The following is a 19,040-nucleotide window of genomic DNA, read 5'->3' on the forward strand; positions in this document are numbered from 1 at the left end:
CAGTCCATCACACAAACCAGCCACCCCTCCATTCTCTCCATCTACACTTTACGCTGACTTGGGTAAAGCAACCAACAAAATCGAGGATGCCTCCCACCCTGGACATTCTCTCTTCTCCCCCCTCCCATTAGGCAGAAAATACAAAAGCTTGAAAGCATGCACCACCTGTCTCAAGGACAGCTTCTATCTCGCTATTATCAGACTCTTGAATGGACCTCTTATACACTAGAGATGAATTCTTGATCTCCCAATCTACCTCATCAAGACCCTTGCACTTTATTTGTTTACCTGCACTGTTCTTTCTCTGTAGCTGCAACACTATACAGTATTCTGTATTGTTTTCATTTTACTACCTCGATGTACTTATGTATGGCATGATCTGCCTGGATGGCACACAGACAAAGCTCTTCACATTATCTCGGTACATGTGACAATAGTAATGAACCAACACCAATCCCTGGTGGAAGTGCAGTACAGGTCTCAAATTATTCTAAACAGTGGAAACAGCACATATGTAAGACTGTACATTGAATGAATAAGTTGAGGAAGAGGAGTCACGAAGATCCCCATTCTCAATGATGGTGGAGCCAGGCAGGTAAGTGTAAGAGTCAAAACTGAAACAGTCGCAACTTCCTTCAGGCATGCAGCCTCCTCCTGAGAACAATAGTCATAGAATGTTAACGATGAATGCTTAGCTTCGGCAATGATCCCCATTCTTTTACTAAATCCTGTTCTCTGGATTCAACATCCTCAACAAACAGATAATTTGAATTGCCAACCTGATGACTTCACTGGTTAAAATACTTCAACTGTCAATATAGATTACACTTTGTAGGGATCATTTTGCACATTAAGAACTGAATGTAGAATAACAGGTGCTTACCTTGCAACCTTCCTCTCATTAAAAGCCTCCCACACACTGAGCCTTTAATAAACAGTAATTGTTGTTATTCTAGAGAAAAGGAAATGACATATAATCCATCATAAAAGCCAGTCTTCAGAAAAATCAATTTACTCTCTGCGTTATTATGAACCAGTTGAGAGCATTGGATACAGCAAAGACCAGAGGTCCAACAATGACCCAGCTGTGAGGCTTAAGACCTGCATTCCAGAACACTCATCTCTCTATCCAAGCCTTGTCAATTCAGCCACAGTGCTGACATCCACCAAACAATGGGGTCAATGCCTCATGTGTGTCTTAGGAAGAAGGACAAATCCAATCTGGCCAATTACAACACCACCATTGAAAGGAATTGGCACTGGCGGTGCCGCTAATCAGTATTTAACCCCAATAACCTGCTCAACAATGTTCTGTGTGAGTTCCACAGGTTTTCTCAGCTCCTGACATCAAAGCTTGGTCCAACCAAGGACAAAGTTGAAAATTCCAGAGGCAAAGTGGGAGCAATACCCTTGACCTCAAAGCAACATTTGGCGAAATGTGTGCCACATGCTTCTATTGTGATGTCAGAAGAGGAGATGTTTACTGTTGCAACACACAAAAAGTGCTGGAGGAACTCAGCAGGTCAGGCAGCATCCATGGAAGGAAATAAACAGTTGACGTTTCGAGCCGAGACCTTTCCTCCAGTCCTGATGAAGGGTCTCGGCCCGAAATGTCGACTGTCTATTTCCCTCCATGGATGCTGCCTGACCTGATGAGTTCCTCCAGCATTTTTTGTGTCTTGCTCCAGATTCCAGCATCTGCAGAATTTTTTGTGTCTGTTGTTTACTGTTGGTTGCATGTTATAACACCTCAAATAATGAAGCAGACAATCCCTGCCAATCTAGTCTTGGATACCTGAAGACTTAGACAGCATCTGGACTTAGAGACACAAGAGACTGAACTTGCTGAAATCTGGAGCAGCACACAAAAAGCTGGAGGAATTCAGCAGATCAGGCAGCATCTAGGGAGGGAAATGGACAGTCGACGTTTCGGGCCGATTTGATCCGAAACATCGACTGTTCATTTCCCTCCACAGATGCTGCCTGACCTATTGAGTTCCTCCAGCTTTTTGTGTGTAGCATCTGGACTTAGGCTGGTAAGTGGCAAACAACATTCATGCTATACACATACCGGGCTGTAATTAGTTTTCTTATGATTGATATAAGGGTGACATTTAACTGACCATTAACAGTACAATATAAGTGCACAATGTAAGCAAAAAAATCCAAGAAGACAATGGAGGCTCAGGTGCTGAGTGTGAAAGATCAGCCATGATCTTATTAAATGGCAAAATAAACTTGAGGGGCTGAATGGACTACCTGTGTTCCTATTTTTCATGTTCTTCACAGAAGCTTAAGAATAGACAGATTCATCTGCGAATATGATTGACATTCTTGTCAAAGAGCTAGTTTAAGTCATGCTGTAGGGGGAAAAAGACTTGAACAGAAGGAGACGTTCAAGAAATTGTTTCAAAAATAATTCAGTGGCTGTGACATACTTTGGGATATCTACGTAGAAGATCCTTTGTCAATATAAAGGAATGTAAAACACTTATACGTGCTCACAAATTGATCTTTTCTTTGAACGATAATAAACCACAGGAATGTTTACTTCTTTCATCTATAATATTTTGCCAACTTCCTTCATTTTTGTTCTACAAACCTGGCCATACACATGACCCTATCTATACACGTTACCCTATCCATACACATGACCTTATCCATTCCTTACCAAATCTTTCTGCCTTATTTTGCCATAAAATTACTTTTAAGAATTTTGCAGCCCCCCACCCATTTTGCTGCTACTTATACTTCTTTGCATTAAGCTTCCTCCTAACTTATTATTTGCAGTTGAGTAACACAGCTCACCCAACTATGTTTCCTCACTCGAATTCACCTCAATTATGTTATTCCAATCTCACAGTGAAGTATATTGCAGTGTTTCTACAATTTTAGAAGTCATTTACTTATCTTCTAATTTATTCCATACTTTGCAATCCATTTTTCTGCTTCAATCAGTCAATATTCCCTTCACTATATTCCATCACTGTCTCAATACAAAGGTAAACTGTTTTCTTAGATTGCTTACCTGATCTGGCTCATTCACAAGAACAAATTCAGTACTAGAATTTCCCTTGTTGAGTTTGCTATATGATTCATGAAGCATTGTGGCTTCTTCCGAGAAAGCAAGCTATTATTTTGTTTTACAGTACTTTCCTCATAACTGAAATGGAGAGTTCCAAACCTATGGCATGGAAAGAGTTAACGTTGAATGCTGAGATCTGGCAAAGATTCCCACTCACCACTAAATCTTAATCATTGGATTCAACATTCACAATATACAGATCATCTGAAATTCTAGTCCGATAACCTCCCTGATTTAAAATACACCAGTGTCAACATTGTTTGCTCGTGTAGGAAAAATTTTGCACATTATGAACTCAGTAAAGGATAACAGGTTTCCTACCTTTCAAATCTTCACCCATTACACACTGAGCCTTGAATAAATGAGTGCTTGCTTTTACAGTGACAGTTGCCCCACCTTATTACAGGGAAAGAAATTTACATGTAAGCCAAGGATTGAACAAGGATGCGTTAAGTCAACTGATCCTTGCTGATATAAAACTTTGTACTGTCAATGCATTAATGTGATCAGAGGAAGTAGATCCATTTATAGAACCGCGACATTGCCGATCACTAATTATGAAAGTTTTCATAAATTATCACTGGCATTTTGTCTTTTGTGCAGTTACTTAGTAAGCCAGTATCTCCACTTGTGTGACATTAGTTATCATGTTACATTTAATAATAGAAAGAACAATACACTTCACACTCAATGCAATTCCTGGTCTCTTAAGAACCTGGAGGCACTCGTCCCATTAGATAAATGACCATGGGTCCAAATAGAAACTACCCTGGGTTGTTCATCTTTCTCAACTTTGTATTCCCAGTGTTTAGGGAGACTGAGAATAAAAATTATTGGTGGCAGGCTCAAAAACAGACATTTTATTAAGGTTTTGGCCTATTTCTCGTGATATAAAAGATTTTACACAGAATCAGATGAGAGGGTACAATCTATCAGCCATATTGACAAGCTCATGAGAAGTGTTCACATGTTATTTTTTCACACATAGATCACGGAAAGCAACTAGTGTCTTAAGACAACCATTGTTTGGCATGCAAGATTCTAAATAAACTCCCATATTTAAATTTAATATTTAAAGAATCAAGCTTGACTGCATATATTGGAACTGATACAAATTTCTGCTACCCTCCGCCAAAACCGATAGCATGTCATCATACTTGCCACCCATATCACAAAGGTCATCAAAATTATAAGTAACTTTTCACAACTTAAATCTGTTTAGGGCGGCAGTGACATTTGGTAGAACAAGAAGTGCTTTGCCAATTCAGGAACAAGCCCGGGGATTCACTTTGCAATTGACAAAAGTTCTTCATCCAGACAGTAATTTGCAGATGGAGGTTGCTAACACAGAGCAGTTAAGTGAAATGTCAACAATGCGATTGTGGGAAGATAGATAAGTATGTGATGCTGGAAAGAACAAGACTCTGCTAATGGCAGTAAAGGAAATAAGGTGGAAGAATTATAAAGCACATATGACACAGAAGCAAAGCATTCAGCCCATCTAGTGCTTATGCTCCTTAAGTCCAATTCAAGACATTTATTGTTGCACTCCTCCTTGGTATTGATCATCACCCCCACTTCCCTCCACAAATTTAGAAGCTGTGTTCTAGATTCCAGAGTCAAACCGCGCATGTGAGAGAGAACAAGTTGCAGGGCTACAGGGAAAATAAAGGGAAGTGAACGGGATGGATGGGATTGCGCTGCTGACTGCCAGCATTGATCCAATAGGCTGAATGGTTTCCTTCTTTGTTGCAATAGGTGAGTAAGTAAATTGATAATGCAAACCGGATTAGTCCCAGCATTGATTCCTGGGGAACACCACAACCCCACCCTTTCCTCTCAACTGCTCTTATTTATTCCCACCATCTGCTCTCTGACCTGAAGCCAACTTGCAATTTATTCTGCTAATGGCTCCCCGATGCTGCATTCTCCAACCATACTATTGGTCTATTATGGGGTACATTATGAAAAAATTACATCTGCCACTGAGTTCCTTCACCATGGTGTGTGTTGCTACAGATTCCAGCATCTGCAGTCTCTTGTGTCTCCATTTTGCTGCAATAATATGTCTAGCTTCTCTGTTACCTCTTCAAAATGGAACATTGCCCAAACTAGGTGCCCTGTCTGCAATAAACTCCTTGTAAAACTGCTCTGTCACTGGCACATTGATGCATTCCACCCCTGTATGCATTCCTCCTGTGATAAGTCAAGGAAGGTGCAATTTAGTGTGCTGTAAAATGGGTGTGGGTTTCCTTATATCTCTGTTCCATCTTCATTTAATTGGGATCAATAAAGAAGGATTCCTATCAGAACATCTTCACCAAATACTTTGGTATCTGCCCTAACAGCGACTTAGCACAGCATCCAATTAACTCATGCCTGCTTTGGGAATCTGCTACACAATGGCACCAACATTCAGGTATCTAGCTCAATTATCATCCTTACCTTTCATTATGGAAATAAACCTTGGGTGGCAGAATCTAAAATGACCAACATACCCTCAGAAAACCTTCCTCATTAACTGGGAAGATCACAATACTAATATCTGTGTTCTTGCCAAAGCCAGGGTTATCATCACTTGTGAGGCAATAATCCTCTGGTATCAACACCACTGGACTGGATACAGTGTATAGATACCAACTTCTTAACACATCAGACATGATCCATACTCCCAGCTCAGTCACATACTGAGATAGACAATAGACAATAGGAGCAGAAGTAGACCATTTGGCCCTTCGAGTCTGCACCGCTATTTTGAGATCATGGCTGATCCTCAACAATCAATATCCTGTTCCTGCTTTGTCCCCATATCCCTTGATTCCCCTATCTATAAGAAACCTATCTAGCTCCTTCTTGAAAGTGCCCAGAGAATTGGCCTTCACTGCCCTCTGAGGCAGTGCATTCCACAAATTCACAACCCTCCAGGAGAAGAAGTTTTTCCTCACCTCTGTCCTAAATGGCCTAGCCCTTATTCTTAAATCATGCCCCCTGGTCCTGGACTTCCCCAAGATCTGGAACATATTTCATGTCTCTATCTTGTCTAATCCCTTAATAATCCTGTATGTTTCAATCAGATCCCCTCTCAATCTTCTCAATTCCAGCGTGTACAATCCCAGTCTCTCCAACCTCTCAGCATAAGACAGTCCCGACATCCCCGGAATTAACCTCGTAAACCTATGCTGCACGCCCTCTATAGCCAGGATATCCTTCCTTAACCCTGGAGACCAAAACTGTACACAATACTCCAGGAGTGGTCTCACCAGGGCCCTGTACAAATGCAAAAGAATCTCTTTGCTTTTGTACCCAATTCCCCTTGTAATACAGGCCAACATTCCATTAGCCTTCATCACTGCCTGCTGCACTTGCTCATTCACTTTCAGTGACTGATGAACAAGGACTCCTAGATCCCTTTGTATTTCCCCCTTACCTAACTCCACACCATTCAGATAATAATCCGCCTTCCTGTTCCTGCTCCCAAAGTGGATAACCTCACACTTATCCACATTAAACTTCATCTGCCAAGTATCTGCCCACTTACCCAACCTATCCAAATCACCTTGAATTCTCCTCACTTCCTCTACACATGTCGCACTGCCACTCAACTTTGTATCATCAGCAAACTTGCTAAAGTTATTCACAATGCCTTCATCTAAATCATCAACATAGATCATAAACAGCTGCGGTCACTGCTCCGAGCCCTGTGGCACCCCACTAGTCACGGCCTGCCATTCTGAGAAACATCCATCCACCCCTACCCTTTGTTTCCTATCCGCCAACCAGTTTTCTATCCATGTTAATACCTGCCCCCCAATTCCATGAGCCCTAATTTTACCCGCCAATCTCCTGTGCGGCACTTTATCAAATGCCTTCTGAAAGTCGAGGTATACAACATCCACTGAATCTCCCTCGTCTATTTTCCTGGTTACTCCAGTAGATCAGTCAAGCATGATTTGCCCTTGGTAAATCCATGTTGACTCGACCCAATCCTATCATTGCTATCCAAATATGCCGCTATTTCATCCTTAATAATGGACTCTAGCATCTTCCCCATCACAGATGTTAGGCTAACTGGACGATAGTTCCCCGTTTTCTCCCTCCCTCCTTTCTTAAAAAGTGGGATAACATTAGCTATTCTCCAATCCTCAGGAACTGACCCCGAATCTAAGGCACATCGGAAAATGATCACCAATGCATCCACAATTTCTAGAGCCACCTCCTTTAGTACCCTGGGATGCAGACCATCTGGACCTGGGGATTTGTCAGTCTTCAGCCCCATTAGTCTACCCATCACCATTTCTTTCCTAATGTCAATCCACTTCAGTTCCTCTGTCACCCCCTGCCTTTTGTCCATCCTTACTTCTGGGAGATTTCTTATGTCTTCCCCCATGAAGACAGATCCAAAGTACTTATTAAATTCGACTGCCATCTCCCTGTTTCCCGTAATAATTTCACCCGATTCGGTCTTCAAGGGCCCAACATTTTTCCTAACTAACTTCTTTCTCTTCACATACCTAAAAAAGCTTTTGCTATCCTCCTTAATATTCCTGGCTAGCTTGCCTTCGTACCTCATTTTTTCTTCCCGAATTACCTTTTTAGTTAAATTCTGCTGCACCTTAAAAATTTCCCAATCTTCTATCTTCCCACTCAGCTTGGCTCTGCCATACTCCTTCCTTTTTCACACAATGCTATCTCTGACTTCCTTTGTCAGCCACGATGGTCCCTTTCCCCTCTTTGAGTCTTTCCTTCTCTGGGGAATAAACTGATCCTGCACCTTGTGCATTATTCCCAAGAATACCTGCCATTGCTGTTCCACTGACAATTCTGCTAGGATGCCCGCCCAGTCAACTTTAGCCAGCTCCTCCCTCATGGCTCCATAGTCTCCTTTGTTCAACTGCAAAATTGACCCTTCTGATTTGCCCTTTTCCCTCTCCAATTGCAGATAAAATCTTATCATGTTATGGTCACTACCTCCCAATGGCTCCTTTACTTCGAGTTCTCTTATCAAATCCTGCTCATTACACAGCACTAAATCCAGAATAGCCCTCTCCCTGGTCGGCTCTCGTACCAGCTGCTCCAAGAATGCATCCCGGAGGCACTCTATAAACTCCCTTTCCTGGGGTCCAGTACCAGCCTGATTTTCCCAGTCCACTTGCATATTGAAATCCCCCATAACTACTGTGACATTACCCTTGCCACATGCCAACATTAACTCACTATTCAGCTTGCACCCAATATCCATGCCACCGTTCGGAGGCCTGTAGATAACACCCATTAGGGTCTTTTTGCCCTTACAGTTCCTCAGTTCTATCCACACTGACTCTACTTCTCCTGATTCAATGTCCCCCCTTGCAAGGGACTGAATCTCATTCCTCACCAACAGGGCCACCCCACCCCCTCTGCCCACCTTCCTGTCCTTACGATAGCATGTATACCCTTGAAAATTCATTTCCCAGGTCTGATCTCCCTGCAGCCATGTCTCCGTTATCCCAATAACATCATACTTACCCATTCGTATCTGAGCTTCAAGCTCGCCTACCTTATTCCTGACACTCCGTGCATTCAGATATAGGATTTTGAACCCATTTCTCCTCTCTCCATTCGTATTAATGTCCCGAAATTGTGTAGTTCCTACCTGTCCTCTACCCTCCATCTCGCTATCCTCTCTCTCATTCTGGATCCCCTCCCCCTGCAAATTTAGTTTAAACCCCCCCCGAGCAGCATTAGCAAACCTTCCTGCAAGAATGTCAGTACCCCTCCAGTTCAGGTGTAAACCGTCCCGTTGGAACAGATCCCATCTTCCCTGGAACAAATCCCAATTATCCATAAACCTGAAGCCCTCCCTCTCGCACCATCCCCTCAGCCACGTATTAATCTGCCTAATCTTCCTATTCCTCTCCTCACTCGCATGTGGCACAGGTAGCAATCCTGAGATTGTTACCCTGGATGTCCTGCCCCTCAACTTAGCACCTAACTCCCTGAACTCCTTACGCAGGACCACCTCTCTTTTCCTGCCCACGTCGTTAGTCCCTACATGGATCACAACATCTGGGTTCACGCCCTCCCTCCTGAGAATAACCTGAACCCGATCTGAGATATCCCGGACCCTGGCACCAGGGAGGCAACAGACCATCCGGAATTCCTGATCATCCCCACAGAATATCCCATCTATCCCCCTGACTATAGAATCCGCTATCACTACCGCTCTCCTCTCTTCCTTCTTCCCCTTCTGAGTTGAGGGTCCACTCTCGGTGCCAGAGACCAGACCTCCACGACTAGTTCCTGGTAGGTCATCCCCACCAACAGTATCCAAAGCGGTATACCTATTATTGATGGGGACAACCACAGGGATGCTCTGCTCTCTCTGCCTGCTCCCCTTCCCTCTCCTGACAGTTACCCAGTTACTCTCCTCCTGTCTTATCGGTGTGTCTATCTCCCGATAACTCTTATCTATCTCTGCCTCCGCCTCCCGAATGATCCGTAGTTCGTCCAGCTGCTGCTCCAATTCCCTAACTCGGTCTGCTAGGAGCTGCAGCTGGACGCACCTTTTGCAGGTGTGGTCATCAGGAGATCCTGCATCAATCAAATGAAATGCTATCGAGATAGACTGATGGCATATCATATGGAAAAAGACACAGGTATAGGTTGGGAAGAGGTCACCCTCACGGGCAAAGCCTCCACCAAGTGAAAGTCTGCATCGAAGAAAAACTTAGTCTTGAAGCTGAAAGGCAAACATATTAGAAGGAAAAGAAATCCTGGCAGGCGGCTGCCTTCCCACTTGGAAGCAGCAATTTGAGCTGATACGTCTGGAGGTCTGATGACTGGTGTGACCCGTGTTAGAGATCTTCTTCCAATCAGGCGACTTACAATGACAATGCAGACCCAAATGGATGCACTGAGACTTACCAGAGGGTCAAAGCGTGGGGAGGCTATGCTTCAGCAGTGTGGCAATGAAACAGCGACATCGCACATCGCAAGATGAACCTTCCAATGGAAGGGGACCTTGGTGTAAAGACTGGAGATTGGCAAGGATGTCTAAATCATATCGCAAGTCATTTATAGCTTTGAAGCTATTAAGGAGCTCTTCCCTGACTCGCTATTTATTACGTTATCAGGAAAACTATTCAGCTTGGCTGACGCTGTTGAAGTTTACATTAATTCTGATTTTACTGTATTACTGAAGCTGGTAATTATGTAATGGGATACTATCTAAACAATTAACTGCCTGAGATTGCTTCCTCTGCTAGTTTAATGGTGTTGTTAATTCATTTATTTTAATTAGCAATGAGATGAATTTGAGATAAATGCACTGTGTGTAAGTACATTAGTATTCTGAAACTCAATTGCAAAGCTTGAGTGGTTAAAATCAGGAGCACTAATGCAAAGTCACGGGCTGGTGATTGTCTTAAAGCTGACTCCTAGGCCACAATCACAGATTCTTTAGAGATAGAGTATAAAACCATGTTTACAAATGTAAACCTGGGATTTGTGCCATGACTTCCGAGATTCCAATGACGCAAGAAGGGCAGCTCTCAGGAATTTTGTGGACCCTGGAACCAAAATCAGGAATTATGTAGAAATTCATGCCAGGTTAGTGACACAAAGAGTGCTGTAATGAATACATATTCTACTCAGCTTCCGAAACTGAGCTCCATGCATGCAACATGCTTGACGGTAGCAACCAATCAGCATGTTTAGCACAGTGAGCAGGGATGCATATTTGAAAAGGAATGTTCACCACTGTCTGTAACAGTGAAAACAAAACCACTGGAGAGCTGAAGGGAGGATGTGAGGAAAGAGGACACACCCAGACATCTCTCTCATTGTGGACACGCAAATGACTGCAGATGCTGGAATCTGGAGCAAAACGCAAACTGCTGGAAGAACTCAGTGGGTCAGGCAGCATCTGTGGAGGTAAAAGGATGGCCGACGTTTTGGGTCGAGACCCTGCATTAGTTCTCATTGTGCCTTGCTGAGGTGAAAGTTGGAGAATTCCTCCCTGAAAACCTTGTGCAGAAATAGCTTTCCTCCTCCTCCCTCTTGTGGCAGCTTTCCCCACACTGTGTGCTCTCAGCCACGCTGTACTCCTGAAGAAGGCTTAGCAAAATCTGGGACCAGCCGTCTGTGCAAGCGCATTCAGACCATGAGAAAGTCCTCCATCACCCCTCTCACCATTCCCTGTCGCCTTAGAAAAGTCTGAGACCAGCCGTCTGTGCAAGCACATTCAGACCACAAAAAAGTCCTCCATCACCCCTCTCACCATTCCCTGTTGCCTTAGAAAAGTCTGAGACCAGCCGTCTGTGCAAGCGCATTCAGACCATAGCAAAGTCCTCCATCGCCCCTCTCACCATTCCCTGTCGCTTTCAGCAACCTGAAAGACACTCGTAGGCCAGCAGCCACAGCTGACAGAATTCAGTCAGTAACCAACCTATAACTATGTAATCATCTCTGTAAAATAGTGCTGCTTGTTATGGGGGGGGTGGAAAGTGGAGCAGGGCAGGGGGATGGCCCTCCCTACTGATGAAATAAGATAAGATTTCTTTATTAGTCACGTGTACATCGAAACACACAGTGAAATGCATCTTTTGCGTAGGGTGTTCTGGGGGCAGCCCGCAAGTGTCGCCATGCTTCCAACGCCAATATAGCTTGCCCACAACTTCCTAACTTGTACGTCTTTAGAAAGTGGGAAGAAACTGGAGCACCTGGAGGAAACCCACACAAACATGGGGAGAACATACAAACTCATTACAGACAGTGGCCGGAATTGAACCCGGGTCGCTGGCGCTGTAAAGCGTTACACTAACCGCTACACTACCGTTCCTACGAAGAGCCTCAGTTGGCGTGTGGAACTCTAAGATGGTGGGACACCTTTCAAACTTAGTTGCCTGTTCATGGCTTGTCTGATGGGGTGCATGTGACCCACATGTACTCCAACATCAATATGGCGTTCAGTAGGACAAATGAGTGTGCACCCATCGGATATTATGTTGGAACTAAACTGCATCACCCAAGAAACACACTAGATCCATCCACTTTCATCAGTTCATGTTTCCAGAAATACCTTGTAAGGGGCAAGTTGTTTTATGAGGAAAGACCGTGCAGGGTAGGTTTGTATCAGCTGGGAGAAACGTTTAAGATTCTGAAGAGTCCTGATGGGGAGGGGGTATTGGTATTGGTATTGGTATTGGTTTATTATTGTCACTTGTACCGAGGTACAGTGAAAAGCTTGTCTTACAAACCAATCGTACAGGTCAATTCATTACACAGTGCAGTTACATTGAGTTAGTACGGAGTGTGTTGATGTAGTACAGGTAAAAACAATAACAGTACAGAGTAAAGTGTCACAGCTACAGAGAAAGTGCAGTGCAATAAGGTGCAAGGTCACAACAAGGTAGATCATGAGGTCATAGTCCATCTCATATATTCAACAGTCTTATCACAGTGGGGTAGAAGCTGTCCTTAAGTCTGGTGGTACGTGCCCTCAGGCACCTGTATCTTCCACCCGATGGAAGAGGAGAGAAGAGAGAATGTCCCGGGTGGGTGGGGTCTTTGATTATGCTGGCTGCTACACCAAGACAACAAGAGGTAAAGACAGAGTCCAAGGAGGGGAGGCTGGTGTCTGTGATGTGCTGTGCTGTGTCCACAACTCTCTGTAGCTTCTTGCGGTCCTGGGCAGAGCAGTTGCCGTACCAAGCCGTGATACATCCAGATAGGATGCTTTCTCTGGTGCATCGGTAAAAGTTGGTGAGATTCAAAGGGGACAAATCAAAGTAGAAGTGCTGGTGAGCTTTCTTGGCTGTGGCATCTACGTGATTTGACCAGGACAGGCTGTCGGTGATGTTCACACCCAGGAACTTGAAGATCTCAACCCTCTCGACCTCAGTACCATTGATGTAGACAGGGCCATGTACACCGCCCCCTTTCCTGAAGTCAATGACCAGCTCTTTTGTTTTGTTGACATTGAGGGAAAGGTTGTTATCATGACACCATTTCACTAAGCTCTCTATCTCCTTCCTGTACTCCAACTCATCACTGTTTGAGATATGGCCTACAACGGTGGTATCATCTGCAAACTTGTAGATGGAGTTAGAGCAGAATCTGGCCACACAGTCGTGAGTGTATAGGGAGTAAAGTAGAGGGATGAGGACGCAGCCTTGTGGGGCACCAGTGTTGAGAATAATTGTGCCAGAGGTATTGCTGCCTATCCTCACTGATTGCGGTCTGTTTGTTAGAAAGTCAAGGATCCAGTTACAGAGGGAGGTGTTGAGTCCTAGGACTCAGAGTTTGGTGACAAGCTTGCATGGAATTATTGTATTGAAGGCAGAGCTGTAGTCAATAAACAATAGTCTAACGTATGTGTCTTTACTGTCCAGATGCTCCAGAGTTGAGGGTAGGGCCAGGGAGATGGCATCCACTGTAGACCTGTCTCGGCGATAGGCAAATTGCAATGGGGCCAGGTTGTCCGGTAGGCTGGAGTTGATGCGTGCCATGACCAACCTCTCAAAGCACTTCATGATGGTGGATGTCAGAGCCACTGGCCGGTAGTCATTGAGGCATGTGGACATTTCTCCTTGTGGGAGAAACTAGAATTAGGAGTCACTCTTAAAGAAAGGGTCATCCTTTTAAGTCAGAGATGAGGCAAAATTCTGTCTCTCAGTGGGTCATGGGTCTTTGGGACTCTCTCTCTCAAGGAGCAGTACAAGCAGAGTCTTTGAATATTTTTAAGACAGAGGTAGATGGGTACTTGATAAGCAAGGGGCTGGGGGGGGGGGGGGTGAAAGTTCTTCTGTTCATCGATTGCATCAATTGAGGATTGAACTTGGGCTTAAAAGCCTGCAAGGCAGGATGGTGATTAGTTGCTCTGTTAGAGGACCAACTTCGCAATGTGATCGGCACAATCAAATCCATCAGCCTTTCTGAGGGACAAAAGAATCAGGGGTAGGAATAGTTCACTTGGCCCCTCCCACCTACTCTGCCATTTAGTAAGGCCATGGCTGATTTGATTGTAAGTTCAAATCTGTACTTCTGTCCTTGATAACTCTGCTTGCACTGCTCCTAAAGAAAGAGAGTTCCAAAGATCCATAACCCTCTGAGAGACAGAATCTGGCCTCATCACTGTCTTAAAAGGGTGATCCTTTGTTTTTATTATCAGCGAGCAGTAGTCCTAGGTTGTCCCATAAGAGGGAATGCCTTCTGCAGATTCACTGTCAAGACCCCTCAGGGTCTTTGGTGCTTCAATCAAGTCTTCCCTTATTCTTCTAAACTCCAGCTGATACAAATCTGGCATGCCCAACCTTTCCCACTCCAGGGTACTTCTGGAAACACGAACAAATGAAAGTGGATGAATTTGGCATGTTTGTTGGGAACAATCACTGGACAAGTGTCTCTGAATTAGGGAGATGAGCATTGGCCAGGCTTTGTGCTTCTGATGTCAACTTTGCTGTCCTTGCTGTAAAAAGGACATAAATAAACGTTGGGCGTAAAAGGAATTCTCATCTCTCACACGGTCTTCTACGGAATTGGTAGCCAACCCACCATCTGGTCTGCACTTGCACCTCAAGAATCACTGCAAAAACTGGGAACAGTGGGGAAAATCAGTATCCCAACAATGAGTTATCAAATGATAGGCAGAATATAGAAGCAACTGAAATAAATAGTGGGGAATAATGGTAACTAAGTACAGGACAGCCAGCCAGATGGTCACATTTACTGACTGCACTTCCTTCATATAAATGAAAATGGGCAGAGCTTGCCTTTGTTTACTTTCTTCAAATAAAATGTTCATCATGGCAGTGAACTGTCATCCTATTCAACTTGTGGAAAGAAATGAGTGACTTTTGTACTACAAGTTCTTTACCATAAAGATAAGGCAATTTTCCACCATTTAATTTTAATTTTATATGAAACACTTCTGAGGTTAGATGCCAATGAAGATGATTTACATTATGTTAAGGAAGGATTGAAAAAAATGGAAAAAATTGCTCAGCAGGCCAAGTGGCATTTGTGGAGAAGGAATGAAAGTTAACACCTCATGGTGATGAGTGGAAGGTGGTTTTACCAGTGAGGACCAACGTGCTCTGTGAACTTACATACCAATAAATCCCATACCCAAACTATTGCAACGTCTGTGAACCAATCACACATTTTATCCTACATCATGTTTTAATATTTTCCCTGTTTCCAAAGAAAGTGGAACTTCGGCACCACCATGGTTAAAGAAGTGACTCTGGTTCAAAACTGTTCAAGCAATTTACTCACAGGCTTTTGTTTATCATTGCACAGATGAACTACTTTAAACATTGAAATTTTACTTTCCATGTTTACGTTAAAGTCAGATTTACTTTAAAGTGATGAAGAATCTAACCTGAAATATCTTTTGTCCTAGATTTTTTGCATTTTCTTTTCAGAGCTTCAGGAGTTACAGTTTTTCTCTTTCATTGATGAAGAAAGTATTTTACAAAATTCTTATTTTATCGTAAACTGTGCTTCCTGTAATTCATCAGTAGATTCAGTATTAACAAGAAGGAGCCATTTTGCTCATTGAAGCTCATCGTTAGTAGCATCACAAAGCATCAGGACGAGTATCTAGTTGTATTTGGGAAGCCTCTACTATCTATGAATCCCACCAATTTTCAGATATAGATTACCAAAAAAGTTTAACAAATGTTTGCACAAATAAATATGATCCACAAAATATTTGATTAAAGTGTAACTATATCACAGTTAAGGTCCCTGATAGCTTGAATTAGCTTGAAGTTGTGAGTTTGCCTTACCCATGTATTAAGTTGGCTCAGACATCACATTGCTACACTGGGGTTATCGGAATGTCCAGCTTATCAAACCTGTGCTCAGCACTCAGCCTGAATTAAAATTAAAGCTGAAAAATTTGGTTTCATTACACCATGACAACCTTGTATGTATCATTTCGAGTGTCTGAGCAACTTGTCCCATAATCTTGAGCTGACAGGGGTCTCTCTAAGGCAAAATCACAGAGTCATACAGCACAGAAACAGGTGCTTTGATCCACCAATGCCAAACCATACAAATACCAACCATCTACTATCAAACCATACTAATCCTGTTTACCAGCACTTGGTCAATAGCCTTCTATGCCTTCAAGTGCTTGTTAAGCTATCTCTTCAATGTTGTGAGTCCCTGCCTCCATCACCCTTTCAGGCAGTGCGTTCCAGATTCTAACTATCCTCTGGGGAAAAAAAAATCCTCTTTAGATCCCTTCTAAACTTCTTATCCCTTAATGTTCTAGTTTAGATATCTCTATCTATGCCCCTCATAATTTTGTATACTTCTCTAAGATCCTCCCTCAGTTTCTTCCACTCCAAGGAAAACACCCAAGCCTATCCAGTGGCTCCTCATAATTGAAACACTCCATCCCAGGGAACATTCTGGTGATTCTCCTCTACACCCCCTCCGGTGCATTTATGTCCTTGCTATAGTGTTGGAACCAGAAATGCACAAACTACTGCAGCCGTGGCTGAACCAATGTTTTATAAATTTGTACGGTAATGTCCCTGCCAGAATATTCCAAGACCCAGTTAATGAAGGCAAGTATCCTGTATGCCGTCTTCACCACCTTATCTGCCTGTGCTGCCACCTTCAGGGATCCTTGTGAGCCCAGGTCCCTCTGTTCCTCAATAAACCTTATGGCTCTAACATTCATTGTGTAGGTCCTACCTTATTAGTCCTCCCAAAATGCATTCACCTCACACTTATCAGGATTAAATTCCATGTGCCATTGCTCTGCCCATCTTAACAACTGATCAATACCATCCTGTAGCCAAAGACTACCCTCACTGTCAACAATAGATTTTCGTGTCAGTCAGATTTTCGTGTCATCTGCGAACCTACTAACCATACCTTCTCCATTCATATTGAATATATAACAAACAGTCAGGTTCCCAGCACTGATCCTTGTAATATGATGTGTAGATGCACTTTAAAGACAAGTTATTCTTGGAACCTTATTTTGGGAGTTGTCGAATCTATGGATTTATTGATCATATAATAAATAATCAATCTATAGATCGAGTCACAGGCTTCCAATCACAAAAACAACCCTCTGCCTCCTATTACCAAAGCAATTTTGGATCCAATTTGCTAATTTGTCTTGCATCCCACAGACTCTAACCTTTTGGACCAGCTTTTCATGTGGGACCTTGTCAAACCATGCAGTCCATGTACACTATGTCAACTGATCTGTCCTTATCATTTAATTTTGTTATCTCTTCAAAAAATACAATCAAATCAAAGCCATGGTGACTATTATTGATTAATACCTGTTTTTCCAAGTATAGATTGATCCTGTCCCTCAGAAATTTTTTTCCAAAAACTTTCTTACCACTGACTTCAGACTCATAGGCTTATGATTACCTGGCTTTCCCCTTCTGCCCTTCTTGAAGGTACGGAGACTGATAACTCTCTGCTATAGGTAGCATCAGGCAACATGTGTGCACTGACATGCAGGAAAGCCCTCTTTAGCCAGAGGCTACATCTAAAGTGACCAGCAAAGGAGTGGGAGATGATATGAAGAAGGAGAAATCCTTCCACAGAGGCGATGATAGGATTGTGGATAAATATTCAGCAATAACCTTCAAAAGATAACTGAGTAGGAATTGGTAGGACATAGAAAAAGAGAAGTGGTGTGGGACTAATTAGATTGCTCTTAAAATAAGGTATAGACTTAATTGGCTAGATGGATTTATTACTCCACAGATTCAACAACTCCCAACCCACCCCCCAAGTTCAGAAGTTGCAGTGACTCCAATAACTTGTATTTATATAACACCTTTAATGTGGCTCACCTCTTCACAGGAGTGATACCAAACAAAAAAGAGACGTTGAGCCTTGTCTGACATATTAGGTCAGATAGCTACTTAAGGAAATTCACGGAGTGAATTCTAGAATTTAAACATATATGTGTAAATTTTAAGAGCAAAACATCGCTTAAACCAAGAGTTAAATGTGGGTCACTGAAACTCCATTACTTGTCTCGGACACTTCCCAATCCACTCAGGGATCGCTATCAATTGAGATTTTTACCCATGAGCTTCAGGGCCAAATTTCCCAGCATTCACATACTGCTGGCTTGCCAACCCTAATGGTCAGATCAGCTGCTCATTACCTCCTCCTCTTCATTGCTCGGTTGTAAGACCTGTGTCCTCATGTTGTGCAGGTTTGTATAACATCCATTAGACCACCATGAAACCCATCATCTACATTGCTGAGCACTGCAAAGCTTTTGCGGGCAGTTTGGGCAGTAGAAACATTGCTTCAACATGCCAATAGTCTGTCCTCTCAGTTTTCATGTGAGAGAACAGCTCTTATTGAATGTGTGTTTACCAGGTGGTCACTGCATAAAGTACACAGAGGGTAGGAGCTGGAGCACTGAGCTTCACAATGGCAGCACTGGCATGGGCAGTACTGCATGTTATCCGACGTCATGCTGCATACTTCCAGTGGACAATCACTGGATGTGCTAACCCCTGCTCTAATATAATGCCTGTCGCCAATGCTCACAATGCCATTTAGGAGATCAAAGAGCACTCATGGTGATAAGAACTGAATGCAACCTTCTCACTGGTGATGCTTCTCAGGCATCTGAACTCCATCTTAACTTCCAATAACTCCACCTTAAGTTCTTAGTCACAACTTTATGTGAATTAAAAATACAGAAACATTTTGTAACATGATACAAAACCAAGCTCATATTTCTCATATCTGACTTCATTTTACTGTCCGGATATGACAGCTATTTATGTGAGCATAACACATTGTGGCTTTAGTGGAGGTGTAAACATGTCTATCATAAGGCTCAATCCTTTCATTACAAAATTTGAAAGCCAAACTTAACGGAAGTACAAGTGTTCACATGTAATTACCAGGATGATATCACTCACTTATGGCAGTAAGTGAATCTGAGGAGGTTTAAAAGCTACGCTTA

At 43.0% G+C, this 19,040-nt stretch overlaps 1 protein-coding gene across 2 annotated transcripts in view; it reads right to left on the reverse strand.

Moving 5' to 3' along the window:
* LOC127568175 (muscarinic acetylcholine receptor M3-like) overlaps window positions 1–19,040 on the reverse strand; it is a 110,525-nt gene that overhangs the window by 64,231 nt on the left and 27,254 nt on the right. Inside the window, exon 2 of one of the 2 annotated variants that reach the window (XM_052011615.1) lies at window positions 3,407–3,481. The exons of the other annotated variant lie outside the window; for it this stretch is intronic. The gene's annotated coding sequence lies outside the window, so the exon portion shown is untranslated. The remainder of the gene's footprint in view (window positions 1–3,406; window positions 3,482–19,040) is intronic. 2 annotated transcript variants of the gene reach the window in all.

This window comes from Pristis pectinata, chromosome 3, assembly GCF_009764475.1.
Source record: "Pristis pectinata isolate sPriPec2 chromosome 3, sPriPec2.1.pri, whole genome shotgun sequence".
Lineage (NCBI taxonomy): Eukaryota > Metazoa > Chordata > Chondrichthyes > Rhinopristiformes > Pristidae > Pristis > Pristis pectinata.